The sequence below is a fragment of the Lepidochelys kempii genome, chromosome 11 (genome assembly GCF_965140285.1).
Source record: "Lepidochelys kempii isolate rLepKem1 chromosome 11, rLepKem1.hap1, whole genome shotgun sequence".
Classification (NCBI taxonomy): domain Eukaryota; kingdom Metazoa; phylum Chordata; order Testudines; family Cheloniidae; genus Lepidochelys; species Lepidochelys kempii.
Genome location: NC_136390.1, coordinates 54,046,352 through 54,071,052, shown reverse-complemented (window position 1 = coordinate 54,071,052; position 24,701 = coordinate 54,046,352).

The following is a 24,701-nucleotide window of genomic DNA, read 5'->3' as shown; positions in this document are numbered from 1 at the left end:
AGCTGACTATCCCAAACCAAAAGGTTCAGATGAGAACATTAGAGAGCCAGAAATCTTATCACTTTTGGGGTGATTGAAAACCAGAAAAAACATAGATAAGGCACTTTATAATCATAATAATATAATACTGTGATGTTCCCCTCTGGTGTTATCTGGACCGGTGATCTGCTAAGTCACTCCAATCCTTGATTCTAGGAGCCAGCCTTACCCTGCCCTGCTGTGAGCACCCCCACTCCTGAGCAGTTCACGCACAGCCTGTGGCATGTAAGTTGCTCCTTGGATTGTGCAACCGAATGACACTAGCCAATATCTCCGGTCCCAAACACAACCCTAGGAACCTCTGTCTTGCAGTGTCCAGTTATGCTTTCTGGATGCTGCAAGTTTATGTAAGTTCGCCAGTTTAACAAAGAAATTGATCTGCACCAGGCTTGTTATCCCAAGGGGAGTCTCTGACACACTTCAAACTAAACCTACTGCTTCAGGTAGAATAAACAAACACAGTTATTAACTACAAAGATTTTAAGTGATTATAAATCAAAGCACAAGTCGTATTTGCTGAAATGAAATAAAAGCAAAATGCATTCTAAGCTGATTTTAACACCTTCAGTGCCCTTGCAAACTCAGATGCTTTTCACCACAGGCTGGCTGGTTGCCCTTCAGCCAGGCTCTCGCCTTTAATCAGCACTTCAGTCGCTCGGTGGTGGTGGTGGTGTCTGTAGATGGAGGTGGAAGAGAGAGGAAGAGCATGGCAAATGTCGCTCCCTTTTATCATGTGATTTGCCCTCCCACTCCCCACCCCCCCCTTCAGAGTCAGGTGAACATTACCTCATTGCAGTCTCAAACTGACCAAAGGAAGGGAGGTGACTCACTCAAGAGCCCAGCAGATCCTTTGTTGCTACCTAAGCCAGTGTCCTTTGTTCCTGTGAGGCTGGGATGGGTTTGTCTCATACATGCCATGATGAGGTGTGAACTACCCCTCTGCTTTTGGAGAGTTTTGCCTGGGCCTGTTTTAAGCCATGAGGACACATTTTCAGCCTCATAACTATATACATGAAATTATAACCTATAACATTAATGTAACAATAATTATTATAACAATGCTCAGTGTATCATGAGCTTTCCGAAGACACTTGTCATGACACAATCATATTATGAGGATAAACATGGGGGTGTAGGGTGTTCCCCCAAGGTACAGAGCATCACAAATACCTACCTGTAATGAGGCAGCTGCCCCTCAATGGCAGAAAAGGTGTTAAAAGCAGCCCTAGGGAGCAAATTAGAAAGGGGCTGAGAGGAGTAGCCAATCATGGCCCAGCAGGCTCCTATAAGAAGGCCTGCAGGGCAGGGTAGAGCAGAATAGTGTTCAGTGGTTGACTGGAGCTTGACCAGGAGAAGACTAGTCTCGCAGCAGGAGGAAGGAGCACCAGCGCCTGGGACAAAGCACTGCTGCAAGCAGGGACGGGGGAGCTAAAGAGAGCTCCCGGCTAACTGCTAAGACTTGCAGGCTGAGGCCCTGAGGCAAGGGGAGAAGAGGGAGCTCGAGCCACATGTGAAGCAGCCACGGGACAATAGATTTCAGTTGCCACTGAGGGAAGTTTCAGGTCCACCAGAAGCAGGGAATACAGAGTGTGGCACAGCCGGAGGGCAGTGTCATTGAAGAAGATGCCACAGTCCTGGGAGTAGCACAGGTCCTGGAGCAAAAGTGACAGTGGCAAGGCACCACCAGAGGAGGGTGCCCTGGTGAACAGAGCTAACCCCCAGGACAGCCAGCAGGAGGCACCACAGTGGTGAGTGAACCCCATCACACTCCCTAATAATAAACTAGGAATTTGGGGGAGATGGTTGGGAGATGTCCAGGTAATCTCCACACCGGATTTTAGCATCAAGAGGAAAGAAAACGAAGTAAGAGAGATACCGCAGTGGGTAGGAGGAAGGGCAGTGTAGATACCAGTTTAATAGGTTATACTGGCTGTAGAATGACCATGCCTAATAGGGTACAGAATGTGAGTGAGGCCAAACAGCAAAAATTAAGATGTTTGTACACCAATGAGAGGAGCCTAGGTAACAAAATGGAGAGACTAGAGCTACTGGTGCAGGAAGTAAAATCAGATATTATAGGGATAACAGAAACATGGTGGAATAGTAGTCATGACAGGAGCAAAGGTATGGAAGGTATGTGCTGTTTAGGAAAGACCGAAATAAAGGGAAAGGTGGTGGAGTAGCATTGTATATCAATGATGAGGTAGAATGTAAAGAAATAAGAAGCGATGAAATGGATAAGACAGAGTCCGTCTGGGCAAAAATTACATTGGGGAAGAAAACTATTAGAGCCTCCCCTGGGATAGTGCTTGGGGTGTGCTATAGACCGCCGGGATCTAATTTGGGTATGGATAGGTCCTTTTTAATGTTTTTAATAAAGTAAATACTAATGGAAACTGTGTGACCATGGGAGACTTTAACTTCCCAAATATAGACTGGAGGATGAGTGATAGTAATAATAATAGGGCTCAGATTTTCCTAGATGTGATAGCTGATGAATTCCTTCATCAAGTAGTTGCTGAACCGACTAGAGGGGATGCCATTTTAGATTTGGTTTTGGTGAGTAGTGAGGACCTCATAGAAGAAATGGTTTTAGGGGATAATCTTGGCTCAAGTGATCATGAGCTAATTCAGTTCAAACTGAACGGAAGGATTAACAAAAATAAATCTGCAACTAGGGTTTTTGATTTCAAAAGGGCTGATTTTCAAAAATTAAGGAAATTATTTAGGGAAGTGGATTGGACTGAAGAATTTATGGATCTAAAGGTAGAGGAGGCCTGGATTATTTTAAGTCAAAGCTGCAGAAGCTATCGGAAGCCTGCATCCCAAGAAAGGGGAAAAAATTCGTAGGCAGGAGTTGTAGACCAAGTTGGATGAGCAAGCATCTCAGAGAGGTGATTAAGAAAAAGCAGAAAGCATACAGGGAGTGGAAGATGGGAGGGATCAGCAAGGAAAACTACCTTATTGAGGTCAGAACACGTAGGGATAAACTGAAACAGGCTAAATGTCAAGTACAGTTGGACCTTGCAAAGAGAATTAAAACCAATAGTAAAAGGTTCTATAGCCATATAAATAAGAAGAAAACAAAGAAAGAAGAAGTGGGACCGCTAAACACTGAGGATGGAGTGGAGGTCAAGGATAATCTAGGCATGGCCCAATATCTAAACAAATACTTTGACTCAGTCTTTAATAAGACTAAAGAGGATCTTAGGGATAATGGTAGTATGACAAATGAGAATGAGGATATGGAGGTAGATATTACCATATCTGAGGTAGAAGCCAAACTCAAACAGCTTAATGGGCCTAAATCGGGGGGCCCAGATAATCTTCATCCAAGAATATTAAAGGAATTGGCACATGAAATTGAATGCCCATTAGCAAGAATTTTTAATGAATCTGTAAACTCAGGGGTTGTACCATATGATTGGAGAATTGCTAACACAGTTCCTATTTTTAAGAGAGGCAAAAAAAGTGATCCGGTTAACTATGGGCCTGTTAGTTTGACATCTGTAGTACGCAAGGTCTTGGAAAAAAATTTGAAGGAGAAGGTGGTTAAGGACATTGAAGTCAATGGTAAATGGGACAAAATACAACATGGTTTTACAAAAGGTAGATCGTGCCAAACCAACCTGATCTCCTTCTTTGAGAAAGTAACAGATTTTTTAGACAAAGGAAAAGCAGTGGATCTAATTTACCTAGATTTCAGTAAGGCGTTTGATACTGTGCCACATGGGGAATTATTAGTTAAATTGGAAAAGATGGGGATCAATAGGAAAATTGAAAGGTGGATAAGGAATTGGTTAAAGGGGAGACTACAACGGGTCCTACTAAAAGGTGAACTGTCAGGCTGGAGGGGGGTTACCAGTGGAGTTCCTCAAGGATCGGTTTGGGGACCAATCTTATTTAATCTTTTTATTACTGACCTCAGCACAAAAAGTGGGAGTGTGCTGATAAAGTTTGCAGATGATACAAAGCTGGGAGGTATTGCCAATTTAGAGAAGGACAGGGATATCCTACAGGAGGATCTGGATGACCTTGTAAACTGGAGTAATAGTAATAGGATGAAATTTAATAGTGAGAAGTGTAAGGTCATGCATTTAGGGATTAATAACAAGAATTTTAGTTATAAGCTGGGGACACATCATTTAGAAGTAACGGAGGAGGAGAAGGACCTTGGAGTATTGGTTAATCATAGGATGACTGAGCCGCCAATGCGATATGGCCGTGAAAAAAGCTAATGCGGTCTTGGGGTGCATCAGGAGAGGTATTTCCAGTAGGGATAAGGAGGTTTTAGTACCGTTATACAAGGCACTGGTGAGACCTCACCTGGAATACTGTGTGCAGTTCTGGTCTCCCATGTTTAAGAAGGATGAATTGAAACTGGAACAGGTACAGAGAAGGGCTACTAGGATGATCCGAGAAATGGAAAACTTGTCTTATGAAAGGAGACTCAAGGAGCTTGGCTTGTTTAGCCTAACTAAAAGAAGGTTGAGGGGAGATATGATTGCTCTCTATAAATATATCAGAGGGATAAATACCAGAGAGGGAGACGAATTATTCAAGCTCAGTACCAATGTGGATACAAGAACAAATGGATATAAACTGGCCACTAGGAAATTTAGACTAGAAATTAGATGAAGGTTTCTAACCATCAGAGGAGTGAAGTTTTGGAACAGCCTTCCAAGGGAAGCAGTGAGGGCAAAAGATCTATCTGGCTTTAAGATTAAACTTGATAAGTTTATGGAGGAGATGGTATGATGGGATAGCATGGTTTTTGGTAATTAAATATTCATGGTAAATAGGCCCAATGGCCTGTGATGGGATATTAGATGGGGTGGGATCTGAGTTACCCAGGAAAGAATTTTCTGTAGTATCTGGCTGATGAATCTTGCCCAAATGCTCAGGGTTATGCTGATCACCTATTTGGGGTGGGGAAGGAATTTTCCTCCAGGGCAGATTGGAAGAGGCCCTGGAGGTTTTTCACCTTCCTCTGTAGCATGGGGCACGGGTCACTTGCTGGAGGATTCTCTGCTCTTTGAAGTCTTTAAACCACGATTTGAGGACTTCAATAGCACAGACAGAGGTGAGAGGTTTTTTGCAGGAGTGGTAGGTGAAATTCTGTGGACTGTGTTGTGCAGGAGGTCAGACTAGATGATCAGAATGGTCCCTTCTGAGCTAAATATGTATGAATCTATGAAACGTAGATCTTCAGAAAAGTTAAGGTTTCTTACATCAGCTGCCATCAATTTCAATAAGAGGCAAATTCATTTGAATTTTGTCTATTTGTGAATGAACCACATTAAGATCTTTTTAAGGATAGTTTCTGTGAGATGTTATATATCTTGCAAAGGTTATTTTCAAACCAATATCTTTCTTTTGTTGTAATGGCACTAATTTAAATAGACTGTCAGCTTACCTCGAATTTGATTTAAACATTACTCTGCATTGATGTGTGTATTATACAGTGATAATGTGTTAGAAATGGATAGCAGAAACTTACTAAAAACTGAAGTGGAACTGATCAATCTAGCTGAATTCTGCAAGATTTGTGCAATGGAGACGACCAGCATAAATGGTATCAAGTGAATTGATGCTTAACATTATTTCCAATTTCATAACCAAAAGCATCATTCATACAAGTAAGGAATGTTTTATTAAGATTTTCATTCTTCGTGTGTCCTTTAAACAAAAAGTGTGCCTTTTGAAACTGAAGGGACAGATCCTTGGCTGGTGTAAATTGGCATAACTATTGATTTTTAAGGAGCTGCACTGGTTTACACCACCTATCTGCAGTAGGGAGTTACAGTAATAGTATGCTCTTCTTACTTCCTCATTTCACACATGCCTTTCAATATGTAGCCATCCCAGGTGTGTTCAAGGAGCAAATTGTACAGAGCTCAGAGTAAGAGAATGCCAAAGCAGGAGGGACATGAGGTCCATCTCTGGGGCAGTTTTTTATGGCCCCATTGCTACCGCTCTGAGTGGTGAGCTAGTTACTACCCCCTCCACAGCCAGCTATTTCCCTGGTCTGAGTGTCCGGGCAGCAGAGCCTGCCTCTTCCTCACAGTCTTCAGGTGCTCTGTTCCTCCACAAAAGTACAGATGGGAAGGCTTCTTACTCCTTTTTCCCTTTCCCCCATCACTGCGTAAGTGCCAGAGAGAATCTGTCCCTAGATGATTTAAATGGACTGCTGGATTGGGAGCAATATGAAATCCCACCACTGTTATGAGCATTTTGTAAATAAACTGAGACATTTAGTATAATTAGATGCCATCTTAGGAAATTGAAAAAAAAGTAAAAAACTAATTTAGAAAACCATTTGTTAGAGCACATAAAACATGCTGCTCTAGTGTGTTTCATCGTGATTTCACCGCAGAAGTACATGTGCCAAGACATTCACGAACAATTGCAATTATTCAACAAATGATCACAGAATCTGTTTGTTCCTCACTCAGGGCTGTTCAAATGGCATTTTGTCATTGACATTGTTTTAAGAGTTTCACTGCATCAGAAAAACCACTTAACAGGAAATCACATATTATGAATCTCCGCTTGTAATCGTAGTCCGTTTCATGTGTCCCAAGTGGCTAAGCATTTCCAGCCTTATATCAAGAAGTGAGCATCTCCTGAGAAGGGAAGGGAGGTCAAGTACTATAATAAACCAGATTCCATCAGGAATGTGAAAAAATGCAACTCCAACCAACGCTAAATAGAAGTGTAGCTGGCTGGAAATGTGACTTGAAAGTATAATGAATAAGATGAAGCAATTTCTAGATTTTATGTCCACTGCTGTTGATTCCACCTCATTCTCTCTGACACTGTTATTTACTCTGAACAGCACTGAAAACTGTTTACTCGGTACATGATGTATTCAGAAAATCAGGACCACAGCACTTCAAATGCCATAATTTCACGACACAGCTGTTTCTTTAGACTGTATGTCTTAAAAATGATAAACTCTAGGAAAGCATTCAGATAAAGAACAAACAAGGAACAGGCATTGTGGCGGGGTGTTTACCCCCACACAATTCCTGAAGGGGTTAAGATAGGCTAAATAGGCCAATTAACTGCAGAGGTTGCACCTGGAGGAGAGCCAGGGATCAATAATCCTTAATGAAGGATGAAGCTCACCTCGGCAGAAACAGGCAGGCTTCTATAAAGCTAAGAAGCTGAGAACAAAAGTGGGCTGCAGGGGTAAATAGTCTTCAGTCACTCCCTCACAGGAGGGAGATTTGTTAGAAATGACAGGATCTGGCAAAAAGCCAAAGGGGGAAGTAGCCACGGGCAGTGGAGGAAGCTCAGACAGGTGGTAAACCCAGAGGTGGAGGAGGAAGAAGAAGAGGAAGTAGGACATAGCCCAGGGAAGTGGCAACCTGGAGTAAGTACTCAATAGTTGTAGAGCACAGAGTCCCTGGGCTGGAACCCAAAGTTGAGGGTGGGCCTGGGTTCCCCTTATCAGCCACTGGGGAAGTGGCACAGCCTTGTATGTAGAATGGAAGTTTTCCTGGAATGGCAGAGTGACAACTTTTCCAGAGAAACATTGACAGACCTGCGGAAGGGGAGAACAAAAATGATCTGGCTGGAGGGCCAAGTCACAAAAAAGATGACTACCCTGAGTCCTGTAGGGTGAGATTGAGACAACAGGCTAAGTGACTGCAGGAAGGGGTGTCTGATCAGTGATGAACCACAAGGAGGCATGCCAGTGGTGAGTAGTAAACCCTGTTACAGACCCAAAAAAAGCAGATGAGGAACAAGATGACGGTTTGAATGGATTTTTGGTCTACCACTCCGGTCAGGAAGGAAAGGCAAAAATGCACCTGGTCTTCCCTGAAGCTAGATAGGTGAAATGTAACTCCATTGAAATCATTGGAAAAACTCCCGTTGATTTCTGTGGAGCCCGGTTTTCACCCATAGCTTATAGTATTTCAGAAGGTATCTATTTTTTTATTTTGAGGAATCACTACCAGAGTAGAAGAGGAAGTGTTTGACTTACCCACCACAGCAGGCTACATTGGCTTGCTAAAATCTAGGGCTGATCAAAAACTTAATAAATCTTTTGTATGATAAATGTCAAACAACCCTTGTGTGCAATTCAAATATTTTTCACAATTTTTCTGTTTTTTGTGTGTGTGCGCGCACGTGCGCATGCAATAACTTGCAACAATCTGTTTAAAAATCAACTGAAAGTGAAAAATAGTTCTGCTTCAGATCAAATGGAATAAAAATAATTCTTGCCCCTTTAGTATTTTTTCCTTTATTAGTCTCTCTGGTGGAAAAATTTCAACTAGCCCTACGAAAGCCTTCCCTTGGAACTAGACAGGCAAATGTATCCTCTCCACTCAAACTGCATCTCAACTGGGGCGGGGGGGAGGGTAAGATGGAGGGTGATCATTCTCCCACTGAATGATGAGAAGGGGATGAGATAAGGCATGTACTGTAATTTAATGGGAGGCTTTCTTAGAAACTATTGATCAAGCTATGGAGGGAACATCAGACTGTGATAATGAAGAGGACAATTTGGAATTGCTGATTATTGTTGAGACACTGTTCTGAAATATTATGGTACACCAGACCCGTAGATGTACTATATTCTATAATGGAGAAAGAAACTAATTAAAAGTATTATACTAGACATTAACATGAGTTTCTTAGAGTGCCCTAAATGCATTGGGGCTGATTCTGAGGCTACATTTTAATAACAATATGCACAAAAAAAGATGGGTCTAGATTGCAGGCTCCTTAAGGCAGAGTTCATAATTTCTCTTGCCTGTACAATGCTATGAACAGCTATATTACTAGATCACGGAGCTGGGTTTAAAAAAAATCTCTCCTCAGTTTTGAAGATATGCTGGAAAGTCAAACTTTCAAAAATGTTTGTGGACTGAGAATTTGAAAACATTTTCACAATTTGGTCAATAGAAAATTTTCATTACAATAATTTCAAAATGTGTTGATTTCAATCTTTCAGAAAATAACTTTTTTTAGCAAAAATGAACAAAACTTTTGACAAGAAAAGTTGGATTGGACTGGGGGGAGGGGAAGACCTTTCATATTGACAATTTTGAACCCCCCCCGCCCCCAAATCTGAAGATTCATATAACCATCCATTGCTCGTGAACTGTTTCACTTGCAACGAATTGATATTTGCTGATTTAAAAGTTTCACTGGAAAATTCCTGACCAGCTCTCTTATATATAAATAAATATAAAGTTTACCTCTTCTGGAACTGGAATATATTTTCCCAGGTAAATATAGAACAAAACCAGCTGTGGATATGAGTTAAATAGGAGAATTATGAGGTGATGTGGATAATTCTGTTTGTAAAGCTCTAGAGGTTTCTGAATCAGGCCAGATATCTGAAGACTCCTGCTATACTTCTCCCCCCCGCCCCCGCACCCCCAACCCTGATTATAAAGATCACTTTTCTAAATATTTCTTCAGTACAGAAATAAACATAGTGAAAAAAATTCGCCTTTTCCCTCATCTTCCAACTGGCACAGCCTCATCAATAATTCCTGCTTCTTATTCAATAGCTTTTGTATCTTAGGGCTCAGTTTTTACTTTTGTCCCCCAGCAAATAATAAATGAAATTCCAAAGGAGTAATATTTACACCTTGGAAATGGATCAATTTACAGCATTTATTAGAAGAAATGCCAAGGTAGAAGCAATTTGATTTGTAATATTTCTCCACTGGAGTTCATATGGAACTTTTTAGTATAGCTTTGATGACAATTAGAAAAGAATGTTTCAGAGCTTTATAGACTTCAGCACAGATGAAATCTTGAACAGCATAACCAAGTATTGTGAAACTTAATGTTATCTGCATGTGCCCTTTTAATTTACAAAACTGTGAACTAATGAATATTTAAAGATGTGTGCCTGTTTATTTTAAGTTATGATTAATAACCATCAACTAATTAGGATTTATCAAAAACATTTGAAACTTTTTCCCATAGGAAAATGGGCTCCAGTTAACCAAAATTTTCCATTTGAAAAGATCAGTTTCAGTGGGATTTTCTGTTAGGAAAGTGAAACAATGTTTAGTTTGATCTGAATAGAAATGTTTTGTTAACTGGAAACAAAGCATGTTGTGGGGTTTTTTGTTTTGGTTTTTTCCTTTTGAGTCAGTGTTAACCTTTGTGCTCCTGAGCTACCATAGTGCCTTATGGGAGCTGCCGTTCTGGGTCCTTCATTGACCATAGGAGAGAATCAGGACATCTCCCATTTTGCACTCCACCTGTGGCTGAATCATTGCAGTGTCTCATGGATGCCCACTGACTAAGGCCAATTTATGCCATTCTGGCAGCGTAAATGAGGAGGTATACCTCCTCAACCATACGGGACAGACCAGAGTGGAAAGGCTGTGTGGCCAGAGCGCATTGTACTATCATTATTCTGTGTTCCCAGAACACAAATGAGACCAAGGAACCAAATTCGGAGACTGTACTAGCCTATACTAGGATCCAGGCAGGCACCAGAAAATGGAAAAGTCAAAGGTGATTTAAACTACATACATAGCATTGCTAATAGGAATTGGAGTAAGCATGACCCAGACCTAGAGAAGTGTGTGGGAAGTTATCCCCATTTTTCTATAAAAGGACTGACTATGCCTACCTGCCCTTACTGCAGGAATCTTTAAGGGAATGCAACAGAGTAATCTTCGTGTTATCCCTGACTCCTTTCAGTGCTCTTAAAAATGGAGCAGAGAGACAGACTCAGAAGGAATTGAAGGATGATCCTGGAGTTAGTGCCCTGAGATGGAGCAATCTGAGATAAACCTAGCTTTTTCCCTTTGTATATGAAAACCTTAGAGTCAGGATTCTCTTCTGATTTTGTTAGTTGCTTGAAATAAATAACCTCTGCCCCAAAGAATGCTATTCAGTTTCATGTTTATTTCCAGAACTTGTATATTCATATGCCCTACCCTTTAGGTCAGGGTGGGATGGACAATGGAGATAATTCTTGCAGGCCTAATAATGGAGTTGAAGCAGCAGCATCACTGGTTCCAGTGGCAGCTGGTTGGCCACCAGGAACAGATGGCCCTGAACGAACGTCACACACAGCTGGAACAACTTATGGCTGGTGGGCATTCTTGTCCATGGTCTGGCTGGGCCACCCTCCCTGTTCTAGAATCAAGACCTTTGGTAACGTTAATTTCTTTAGTCAAGATGGCCTAGGAGGATGAATAGTTTACAGAGTAAACACCTCAGCATTGGACCCATTGTTGTTAAATGCATGAGTAAGATGTCTTCATTCCAAGTTTCTTAGTGTATCTCTTCAGGTTTTTATATATAAATAAATAAATTCCTGATGGAGTTAGGGTGACCAGAACTAAACTCAGTATTCCAGGTGAAAGCATACCATTGATTTGTTTAATGGTATCATATCATATCTTTTTATCATGGATTGGCACAGAAATAGGTCTTTGAGCTTGTTCAAAGTTTGTAAGAAATACAGAAATAGTTATGGTTTGTTTTCCAGTAGAACAACAAAAGTAAGTCTCAATATCAGGAGAAAACTAGACTCATGGAGCTACATTTTTTTAATACCTCAATGCCTGCACAAAATTCCTACTCTTACATATCTTACACTTATTAGGCCAAATTCCTATTGCCTTACTCACACAAATAGCTCCATTGATATTAGTAAGGCAAGAAACATTTGGTCCATTATATAAATATGTACATATGAAGAAACAGACATAGCCTACTGTATATCTGACTAGCTGAAAAAAACACTTTTATTCTGTTTTGCTATTTAAAATCTTATCCTCATGAGATTCAACATATTTCCTTCAAAACCTTTAACACCTTCAGGCCCGTTGAGCTGTTTCCTCGTATTTGTTAAACTGGTGGCCAAAATCCTCTTCCAGATTCTCCCAGAGGTAAACTAGTGACAAAAACAGTAGACAATGCTAGGTATAAATAGGCAGAATATGTGCATATGAAAATTCCACAAAGAATTATCAGACTGGCCTGAAAGATTAAAATATTGATTTCAAGAGATGAATGCCATAAATAAGTCCTTTCTGGTTTCAGAATTTACAAGATCATCTCTCTTAAGGAACAAGAGTTGGCATAGACACCTCGGCATTACTTATAATAATGTCAGTGACCTGTGTAGTTTACCAACTGCCATTGTCATTGTTTCCTATGATTATAATGGTTCTAATTAGGGCCTTAATATCCAAAATGCCAAGCTCCCACAGGTCCCATTTCTTTCAAATGGAGTTGTAGATGTTCCACACCTCTGAATATCAGCTCTTTCGGGCTGTTTGTCCAGGCATACAAAAATTATGTACCACATCATAGTAGCAAGGAAAATAAAACACATTACCAGTCCTTTTGAAAGTAATATCTAAGATCTGAAAGATAGTGTATAGGGTCCTCCATATGCAAGTAATTGTGCTGTAAGCCTGTGCACACATCGAGAGGACCCAGTGATCTCATATTACCTATGAGTGTGAACCTGAAGTAGTAGCGATGTCATCAGAAGCTAGAGAGGTACATCACATTCCAAACAAAAGACACGTAGCGTAAAACACAAACAGCCAAATTCTGCTTCCTATTACATCCGTGAGACACAGCACACCCCCTCCATTTCACTTCAAAGTTGCCTGATAGATTCATAGATATTTAGGTCAGAAGGGACCATTATGATCATTTAGTCTGACCTCCTGCACAACGCAGGCCACAGAATTTCACCCACCACTCCTGCAAAAAAACCTCATCAGTGGAGGGCACAACTGGCCTAACAGTATTGCATGCTTGAATTATATGATTAGCAGCAGAAAAATAGCAGAGCAATGCCTGTTTAGGGCTAAAATTGTGACATGTAACTACTGCCTTGCAGTGAGTGCACTGGGGAGATGCACTGCCCAGGGATGGAGCTTGGGGAGAGCTGCTGCCTCAGGGGTACCTATCCAAGTGTCTTGGTAGGAACTGTGCAAGGTATGCTGGCCTTTAAGTTGCTTCACCCTGGTGGACACAGCTCATGTCTTGTACCAGCCATGTGACAGACTGGGGATATGTTTGTGTCAAATTGTGAACTCCATTTTGCTTCAGAGACTTGATTTTTGTATTGTAAACTTTACTTAGACTGCAACCTTCATGTTGTTTTATAGCATCTTGTGGATTGCATCATCCTTATTGGTGGTGGAGATTTGACACCTAGTGGTAATCCTGTCTCTGAGAAGCTATGACAGAACAATGAGGAGCTATCCGTGTTGAATGGCTCTTCCCGACTGGAACAATTCGTTCTTTTGCCCATAGGTCCATTTACTTTGAATGGCTCTCTACACAGAAGCAAGAAAGACTTATGCATAGCATAAGAATGCTTCCCAAACCCAGGACTCACAGTAGGGTGAAGAAAAGACCTGGGCATGCTGCATTCATAATTTTTTATTTTGTAAAGATTTTATAACTCTCTAGTATGCTTTGTTAAATGCAGTAGTCCGTATTGCCAACCTTGTATATTCAAAAATCACGAGCTCACCAAAAATCATGAGATTGGCTTTAAAATCATGAAATTATGTCAAAATAGATTTGCCTTCTACTTTTTGCACATTTAGGGTGCACCGGGATCACATTTCTTCACAGCCATGAAGGCTAGAAACATACTTTTTCTTTAAGAATGAAGGCTAAAATCATCACATATCCATTTGACTCCAAGAGCTGAGTCTTTAAGGAAAACAATAATTATGTTAAGACTCATGACAATCATCAGAGTTGGCAACACTGAGTAGTTAAATTCCTTTGCTAAGCTTTGCTTTCCTGAAATGTTATCCCTGAAGGTGTTGACTGAGATGCTCAGCGTGCCGACACTGAGGTGGAACTTTGGAGGGAGTGCTGTGGGGTCCCACTGCTGAGGAAGAATGTCAGAGATTGGTTCTGTACCTTGGAGTGTGCCTGACAGACCCAGAGCTAGGAACCATGACCAGTCACTACCCAGATCTAGGGGACTTAGAAGCACATTAGATCCAGCAGTTGGGTTCACTCACAACAGACTGGGGTCCATCCTGAGGGGAGAATTAGGCCAAAGGAGCCATGTCTTCAACACACCCCCCACCATCCTCTTTGGCATGATGAGGATCTCCAAAGTACAAGGAATGAGCAGTCCCTGCGCTCTATCAAGTGCGGGGACTACGAATCCAAGTGAACCTTGAGCTGAACATCAAACATGAAGGGAAAGCTCCTTACACACTCCTCCCACCCATGTAGTTGTGTACGTGCTGGTCACAGACTTGTCCTGAATAGTTCAAAAATATGTTCTGCCTTCTGTTTCACCATGCAGCCCCACTGACATGAATGGGATTGCACAGCATGTTACTGAGGGCAAAACGAGGACAAACTACAAGGGAGTCCTAGACCTGAGACTGCAGATAGCTGACTGAACACAAAAATGACTGTGCGTAACAGCCAACATCCCACTGCCAGTGACTACTTTGGTTACTTTATTTCATTCATTACTTTTTAAAATAGCATAAATACACTCAAAATTTGTGTCTGCAATCTGGAGTCTGATACAGCTGATGATTTTTCAGACTGCATGGGCTAATAGCATGAATTGTTTTGGGGAGTGTATATTATGTTTTCCATATATCAGCAATATTCTGAAAAATATAAAGCATTGGCCTAATATTATAAATGTTAATGTTAAGTGGTGTGTGTACTACAAACACATTTTTTTTCTAGCAGCATCATTCTGAAATCTTTACATAATTGTGTTCTCCTGTGCCTTTTAAAAATCCAGAAATGTTAACAAGTATATTAAGAGCTAAAATATTGTTATCATTAACACCTGATACATGTACAAACCTTTTCTCTCTTCTTTTCTGATTTAAGGCAGTGCTTAAGGCCAATGTACTAAATAAAAGCTACCATACAATCCTTTTAAGTACAATGTGTTAAATATGCAAAAATTGTTAAATTAAAATCACATATATCATGCGTTGGCCATGTTAATTTCCTTTCAGAATAATGTTATCCCCAAAGGCAAATTGCATTACCTTCTCTCTGCTACATCTAAACAAGGTATTAGAAAGATTGCACTGAAAAGCTAGTGTAATGGAGCAGTATTTTATTTATATCAATTCCAGTACAGACATAGAAAAAGAAGACTTATGCAAGGCTCCAGGTAACCTACTTGATGATTTAAAATACAACAAAACTCACGGCAGGAGTGAAGTGTTAAAAAGTCGACAGCCTTGTTCCACACAAATCCGCACATCCTCAAAAATTTCCCCACACATGTTCCTTTAAATTGCTAGTCCCTCTCTGTAAAAAAAGTCACAACTATCCCAAATGCAAACCTCAGCTGCAAAATGCAAATCCTCTTGATTTATGCAGAGCGTCATTTAAATTGTTTTTGCTATATAATTTAACTGCAAATTTTAATGTACTTTTTAATAATTGTCATTGAATTGCCTTCTGGAAGGTACATAAATAGGTTGTTATACCTTACTCTGCCACAGATTTACTACTTAAAACATCTCCTTCATTTCAGAATGGTCATTTATAAGGCTGCCACAACCCCAAGGTCAGGATATCTTTCTAAGGATGGCACTGGGGAAAGTGGGAAACTCATATGGGAGGAGAAAAGGAGTACTTGTGGCACCTTAGAGACTAACAAATTTATTTGAGCCTAAGCTTTCGTGAGCTACAGCTCACTGGCTGTAGCTCATGAAAGCTTATGCTCAAATAAGTTTGTTAGTCTAAGGTGCCACAAGTACTCCTTTTCTTTTTGCGGATACAGACTAACATGGCTGCTACTCTAAAACCTGTCATATGGAGGGATTTTGTTACCTGGGGTAGGAGACCTTGATATCAGGTGATCTTGAGAGGATTTTTGGTAGGTTAGAAGTTGGCTTTTTTGGAGGAGGGTGAAAAAGGACAGTTTTAGGAGAAGATGTGAGTCAGTAGGGGCATTTCCTGATCACCTCTACCAACTCATCCAGCCTCCATCATGCTTTTAATAGCAGTTTTCTAGTACAGTGAGAGACCTGGGTTGGAGACTGGACTTCTCCGTTCCCCCACCAGGAAAGAGAATGGAAAGATGATTTTCAGTATGCCTGATAACTGACTTCCGGAGGAAGCCACTAATGCCTTGTCTTCCATCATTCAGGTATGGCTTGTTCCATGAAAGGACTTTTGTGGACGATGATTGGCATTTTTTTAACCTATTCTGTTAACTGACCAGGAAGACAAGCTGTCATTGCAGTGGTTGCCATTAAGAACTCAACATCTGTCAACAGCTACCTCATAATGGTTTTTATATTACCATAATTTTCCATAAATTTGGAAAAGGAAACAACTGTGGTGTCTCAGATATTGTGATGTGTTAACTTAAATGTGGCCAACTTCTTTGCTGTTTCTCAGCTCCTGTTTCAACAGGGATTTATTCCACTAACTTTTCATTGAAATCTAGGCATCACAACACTATTATGGACTTGGTACTGGTACATTCAGCGTCCCAGAGGTGCATTCTGCAGAATGGCTGGACATACCAGATACAATATGTTTGGTAGCAGTCAAGAAATTTATTCATGAAGTCTTTTGAACTGGGAATTCTGGCATAATTGCATTGTTGTAAATACTTAGAAACATGTAAGCCTAAATGCAAAGGGAATTACATACAGTACTTAGTGACAAATGTTCCATGCAATATACTAGATTTAGCTGCCCCACTTCCCTGATGCTCTGTGGAATTGAATGGTTACATTTATGTGCATAGCAATGAAAATATTACATGCAGTGGCAAGCTACGGACTAATATCTTCCAAGTTTTAAAATAAAAATATATTTAAGAGATAATCCTGTTGGAAAGCTGCCCACAGTCCTCCTCATGAGAGCAAAGAAAGAGCTCTAGTCCTCATGACCAAGCTTGCTGTACCACTTCACATTGTGACAGTCCAGGAGACCCAGCCATCACGTTCATTGGTTGAGTGGGTCACAATTTGCCCTGCTCTTTTTTTAACAAAAGGCAAGAGCAGTTTGGGGCGTGAAGCATGTTGACTCCTGTTTTCCTGCATGATCTACTGAGGCTGTAACTGCTGTAATTGATTAGAAGTAGGGAAAATGATTCTCATGGACTTGTCTATCCCCTATGACATCTCATAATAGCCACTTCACCTCTTTCTTTGTTTGGTGTTCTCTTAATCTCCTGTGAATAGATCTGCTTGCAGTTTCTAGGAGAAGTATAATATTGTGAAATATACAATTAGTCTACTCCATATTCTGCAACTTGTAAAAGAGCTATTACTTGGTTGCTTAAACCAGTGGTGGCAGGGAAAACACTAGGAAAAAGTCCAGTTGTTTATGGGATTGATCATTTCTACATGCATATGTTGCACAGAGAACTAGTCAAAGGTCCTTCATTGGCCTCTGCCAAACTCCTCTAGCCCTAAACCAGAGTGCTGCATAGCATGCTAAGTCCCAGATCTTCAATAAGATGCACACAGGCTAATGCAGTACCCATAACTTCATCACTTCAAAGGATTGTGGCCTTAGAAAGCTAGTATAAGCCTAGTACCCTCTATATAAACTATATAAACGTATATATCCCATAAACCTATATATCCTTCTGTGGTATTCCAGTATTGTGGTTCCAATGTAGTGCTGTCAGACTAATAATAGTAGTTTTTATATATGATAAGATCGTTAAGAGATGTATAAGATTACAATATCAAACACAATAATATATCCCCCCCGCAAAAAGGAGGATACAGTCCTACAGTATTTAAAGTGAATTTAGAAAGTATATGAAAAGGAAACCCTGACTATTTAACTTGTGTATTTCACAAGAGATAATGTACAATATTACAATCTAATATATTCAATAACATAATCTACAGTCTGTATAATAAATAATATTACTTAGCTCTTGTGTGGCACTTTAATCTGAAGATAGCAAAGCACTTTACGAAGAAAGGTGGTGGTTATTTGTTATCCTTAGTTTACAAATGAGGAAAATGAGGCTCAGATAGTTGAAGTGACTTGCCCAAGGGTGTCCAGGAAATTGGCAGAGCCAAGAATACAATCTCCTAGTATAACGTTGCAGATTTATTGGGGAGAAAATACTGGGTACTAAAGGGCTCTCTAAACTAGCAGAGAAGAGCATAACATGAAACCAAGGGCTAGAAGCTGAAACCACACAAATACAAATTAGAAAGAAGACACCAATTTTTAACAGTAAGGTGATTAACCATTAGCACTAACTACTAGGGGGGAAGTGATAGATTCTTCATCTCTTGATGTCTTCAGATCCAGACTAGATGCATTTCTGGAAGATATGCTTTAGGAAAACACAAGTTATGCTTTCATCAATCTGAAATTTAATGGCTTGTGATATACAGGAGGTCAGACTAGATGATCTAATTGTCCCTTCTGCTCATAAACTGTATGAATCTATGAATTTCCTATGTCACCCTGAGCAAGTTATTTAGGGACAATGGGTCTGTCCTACTGCCTTACTCCAAAAACAGTCTCACTGGAGGCAATGGGCTAGTCAAGGGCTCAAGTACTACTCACTGTGAATAGCTGTTTACTTCCCCATAACTCTGTACCACTGTATAAAATTACAATAATACTTCCCTGCTTCAAAGGGAGGTTGTGAGGATGCATTAATGCTTTTGAGGTTCTCACTTACTACACTGATGGAGGCTATAGAAGCACATAGGCCCCAATTCAGGAGAGCATTTAAGCATGAGTTTAAGTACCTTCCTGAATTAAGGCCCTAGAAAAACCAGACAGACAAACAGGCAGAGATTGGGTTATGTGAAGATGAAGGATCAGACAAGAGCTCTGTGGCAAGGCCAACAATAGAAACCAGATCACCTGACTCTCCTAGGTGCGCTCGTATTTATATACAAGTATTCTGAACATACCCTGGAAGTGATCTGAAATCCTGTGTAAAACATATGTGCAGATTCACAATTGTCGTTTATCTTGCAGTACTTCAAATTATGTTTCAGAGCAGTGGGTAAGGGAGGGTTTGCAGCTAGCGAATATTTTATTACCATGCGTCCAGCACCAAGTTCATAATTGGCATAAGGAAGTACAACTCTCACTGACTTCAGTGGATGGCTTGCTTGCTTATCGGGGGTCTGAATTTGTCCTCTAGAGTTCCAGAAACTCACTTTTACAATATTCCACTTTACTGGCTTCAGTGGAACTTGTGCACTAATTACTGTAAGAGACAAAAACAGAGTTAGACTTGCATTATTTAAAATACCAACTGATAGTTTCATGAGTGTTTTTGTGTGGGTGGGGCCCTAGGGATCTTTCTAGTCTCCAGCCAAAAGCCTGAGAGATGATGAAACATCAGAATGAACAGCAGTCTCCCTTTCAGACTTCCTCGGAAACAGTGACTTGTTCTCAATGCCTGTCTTGCTATGTCTATTTCTATCTCTTTCAACTGGGTCATGTTGAACACCGAAAAAAAATCATGTAGACATTTCTAGCACTTTGGTTTATTAACACTGCTTGCTGTGAAGAACCTGTTTCTCATTTGATCAGGGCAGTCTCTTTATATCTTGCATCTTTCAGAACCCAAATGTCTGACACAAAGCATTTTAACCTTTTTCTACCCAAAACGGGCAAAAAATTCTGTTTGCTAAGTTCTTTGTGATACTGTCACTAGATTTAAGACCGTGAAATCCTAGCCCCATTTAAATCAATGGCAAAACTCACATTGACTTCAGTGAATTCAGGGTTTCAACCCTAGTGCGCTAAGCTTGCTCTCCGCTCTGACTGCAAGTACTAGTGCTGAGAAATATCAACATTTCTGTCCCATGGGAAATTCTGATAGTTCAACATTTCTTTTCCTCTCAAATAGGGATGAAACAATGGAATATTTTAATTTTTCATAGAATGAAATATTCTGAACAATTTTGATTCCGAAAAGTCAAAACATTTAGTTTCGACACTTTCGATAAAACAAAGCATTTCAACATTCCTAATAGAAACTATTCACTTCTGTTTGTTGAACTGACTTGAAATGCTTCATTTGAGTCAGTTCAACATTAATCTACATTTCCCTTTTAACACATCCCCATGAGAGTTGAAGTTCAGGAACTTAACACACACACACTACCACCATTCTATGGACTGAGTCTGAGCAGGACTATATGTCCCATGATGCACCACCTAAGCTTGGTTTAGGGGGAGTTTGCATTGAATTATGAGAGATGTAGTCCTCCAGGAAGCCCAGCCTATAGAAGAGAATGGGGACCAGAATTACAACTTCTGTGAGGCAATGTACCACAATAGGAAGTGCAGTTTAATATTGATCTGACTTGAAACAAATGTTTCATCTCAGTTGAACAAAACAAAATATTCCAAGTTAGGTTGAACCAAGCAAAAGCAAAAAATTTATTTTGTTTTTTTTTTCTGAAAGAAAATCAAAAATATGCAGCAAAATTGAAATTTTGCACACATTGCATTTTCTATCAGAAAATCATTCTCATGAAAAATTCCCACCAACTCTAGAAGTAATGTTTGTATAAAAAGGAAATGCTTTAACAGCACATGCTACTCCTGATTTGTGACATTATGCTAATATAGGGCCTTATTCTAGAAAGTGCTGAGCTTCTTTCACAATATAATTCCAAAAATAAAGTTTAATTATTTTAATTAGAATAAAAAAACATGATCATTTTAAAATCGTGCTTCAGGGATCTGATCCAAAGCTTACTGAAGTCAAAATAAAATCTCCAGGTAATTTCAGCAGGTGTTGGATCATGCACAAAGTCAGCAGAAATGGCCAGGCTCTAGTAAATGAATAGGAGTGTGGGTAGGGGCAGAGGGGTGCATATCATGACTCCTGTTTCTTTTTGGTTGAGATTAGGGAGAAAGTTCGAGAATTATACACTCTTTGTAAATCACATGATTAATCCCATCACTGTTCACTCAACACTGAGACACCCTTAGCAGACTCTACTCACATGAAGTTCAATGGCATTACATGTGCCTAATTTTAAGCATATTAGTGTAACTGCTTTGGTGAACTGGAGCCTAACTGAGAATATAGGGCTGGCATTATGAACAAACTATAAGATATTTTCTGCTATCCAAAACTAAAAGACCTCCATTGTAGCCTGACAGCTGTAAGTTCCTTTATTCATGTGTATACATGGAACTGTATAACAGCCCTTTGTGCACAGAGGAAAAATAAAACAGCAGAAAAGGAGAAATATGACAGCTAGAGCACTATATGGGTATTTTGTCTAGCTTGTAAACAAACGGCGAGTTCCTGAGATTCATTTTGAGTGCAGAACTCCTACTAAAATTCAAGTTTTGGAGTCTCATCCTCTTCTTAAAAAGAAAAGGAGTACTTGTGGCACCTTAGAAACTAACAAATTTATTTGAGCACAAGCTTTCGTCCGAATAAAGTGAGCTGTAGCTCATGAAAGCTTACGCTCAAATAAATTTGTTAGTCTCTAAGGTGCCACAAGTACTCTTTTTCTTTTTTCGAATACAGACTAACACGGCTGCTACTCTGATATCTACTTTAATAGAAAGTGTTAGTGACAAGTACACCTGTATACCATTTTAGGTAATGCTATTAAATGCAGCAGTGACAAGTTAGCAAGCATGTAATATCCTAAGGCAAATAGATTTGTATGTTCTTTTTCAGACTGGATGATTATGTTGCACTCTGTAAAGACATTTTAGATCAGTAAGAATGTCTCCTCAGGGAATCATAGCGATAACTACTTTTGACAAGTAGTAATAACAGAAGTTTAGACCAACCATGAAATGAGACTCATGCTGCAGCCAGACTTACTGGTAGTGGACTGAAGGGGCACTATAATTATACATCATTCCTCTTAGTGATGGCACATCTGCCTTCACTCAGTGTGTACTTGTGAATTCAAAATTGGCTGTTGCATAGTGTCATGCAAAAAAGCAGGGTACTGATTTGAAATGTTCAAGCAAGAGGATTCTTTTAACCTACTATAGCTAAGATTAAAGTCACACCTAAAAATAATTACATTTACTGTGCAGGCGCTGTCAGAAATACAAAAAAGATGTTCACAAATCCTGTGTTTGACTGTATTGATTTACATCATTGGTATCCAAGTGCTAGTACATAGCAATCAACTTGGTCATTAAAAGGAGTTGTAGAGAGCCAGAAAATAAACACATTGTGATATTCAGTATGAGCCTTTGCTATCATTATAGCATTCTTTTGGTAGGTGATGACACTTAATCATCAAAAGTAATCATTATATATTGACATAACACTATGGTGTGGCAATGTGCTTCCTTCTACAGAATGACTTTGTCCATCAGGTATTACAGTGGCCACCATTAAAAGTGAATGCTTATCAACAGTTACCCTATAGCAATGGCTGAGACAGTGAAATTATGTCTTGTTCTAACAACAGGCAGTAAAGGCCTGCCCCAAAGCTCACTGAGGTCAATGAAAAGACTTGCATTGATCCTTAGCTTTGGAGCATAGATTCATAGAATATTGGGGTTGGAAGAGACCTCAGGAGGTCATCTAGTCCAACTCCCTGCTCAAAGCAGGACCAACACCAATTAAGTCATCCCAGCCAAGGCTTTGTCAAGCCGGGTCTTAAAAACCTATAAGGGTGGAGATTCCACCACCTCCCTAGGTAACCCATTCCAGTGCTTCACCACTCTCCTAGTGAAATAGTCTTTCCTAATATCCAACCTAGACCCCACTGCAACTTGAGATCATTGCTTCTTGTTCTGTCATCTGCCACCACTGAGAACAGCCAAGCTCCATCCTCTTTGGAACACCTCTTCAGGTAGTTGAAGGCTAGAAGGTCATTTTAGATTAGTGTTACAGCATAAATGTTGTCTCTTAAATGGTGAAACTTGCATATCTGGCTCACACAAGCTCAGTTAGTCATTTGCTTTCCTGAGCAGCCCCTAATTAATGCATACTTTTGTTTTTAAAAAAATAGTCTACAATTCAATTAATACCCTGTAGTATAAGGAACTAAACAGTTTTTGATATATATCCTTAATTTTTGCAATGATTAAATATGTTCTAATGGAAAAATACAATTATTATGAATGTATTATTCAAATTACATGTTTGAGGAAAATGTTTGTTTGGAGGAGAGTCTGAAAAGAGCTCTTAAGTGCTTGAATTAATTCAACCAGAATTGCAAAATGGAGGCTACTGCAGTCCTCACACCCATTGTCTGCCTTCCCCCACCAATATGTTATGCTGACAATACACTCAATCAATGAGGTAAAAGATAAAAACGTTGATTATCAGAACATGCTTATGGGCTCAAAATATCTTCAGGGCAGGGCACTGTCACCTAGCAATTAGAGAGAGATTAATTCTCAGACCAGAGTATCTGCCAAATAGTTGAGTTAAATAATAAAAGTATTTATTGAGAGTGCCTATTCATTGAAATGAAGGTTGTTACTATTTTAGTGCCTAAATTTTACTCCTGTATTGAACCCAATAACTTGGGTTTATTTGGGTTAAGTGGAAATCTTTTAGTTCCAGAATGGCCTCCAATCTTTATCTAAAGACATTAAGAAATGCAGAATCCACCATTTCCCTTTGTAGTTAGTTCCAATGGTTAATCATTCATGGTTGATAACATAGTGACTAATTTCGAATTTGAATTTGTCTGAAAGGGTGATTTTTCTAGGCAATGAGTCTGTGTTATACACAGGCTGGTGTGCCATGTTAAACAACATCTTACAAGGAATCCTACTTCAGAAGTAAACGACTTGAGGTTTGTCCAGCTGCAGTATCATCTGAGGCCACTACAGTTCCATTTATAGAGTAGTGTGTACAGACTTACAACCATGTAAATCTAAATGTTCTGAAAAAGCTATAGACTTTTACTGGTGCTGGAATGCTTGTAAAAATCCATACAGCAAGCACAATCTTTCATTTAAAAAGAAATAAGTACTGAATAGCCTGCAGTAAACATACATAAAGTCAATGGAAAAGGAGTACTTGTGGCACCTTAGAGACTAACCAATTTATTTGAGCATAAGCTTTCGTGAGCTACAGCTCACTTCCTCAAATAAATTGCTTAGTCTCCAAGGTGCCACAAGTACTCCTTTTCTTTTTACGAATACAGACTAACACGGCTGTTACTCTGAAAAAAGTCAATGGAGTAATTAAAAAATAAGAAAACAATTATATCTTGATAAGTTGAAATAGACAGAAAGATTTATACAGGACAAAGCATGAAACTGCTAAAAAACAGTTTATTCAATGTGTTAGATGGGCCAGACTATAACTTCATTCATGCATAGGCCACAGGTTTGTTGTGCATACAAACTGCATACGTATGGTGGAAAGAGTCAAATTCAGGATTTCCTGAACCAGAAGCACATACTTCATGAGCTAAATGATATGTTAATTATTACTACTAGTAGTATTTATATGGCACCAAGAGTGTGGTTTAGTTCATTGGAGACAAATAAGAATGTGGAGCTTGTATGCTGAGCTTGAGTCCAGCAATTGAGTCCACGCAAATAGACCTTTACACTCACGTAAATGCAGTCAGTCAAAAGAGGAGGTTTGGATGTAACAATCAAATGAGGTCAGAGTGAGGAAAAGAATCCCGATTCAGGAAAGCACTTAGGCACAATTATAACTTTAAATACATGCTTATAGGATGTTCTAAATAAGGATAAACTTAATCATGTGTTCA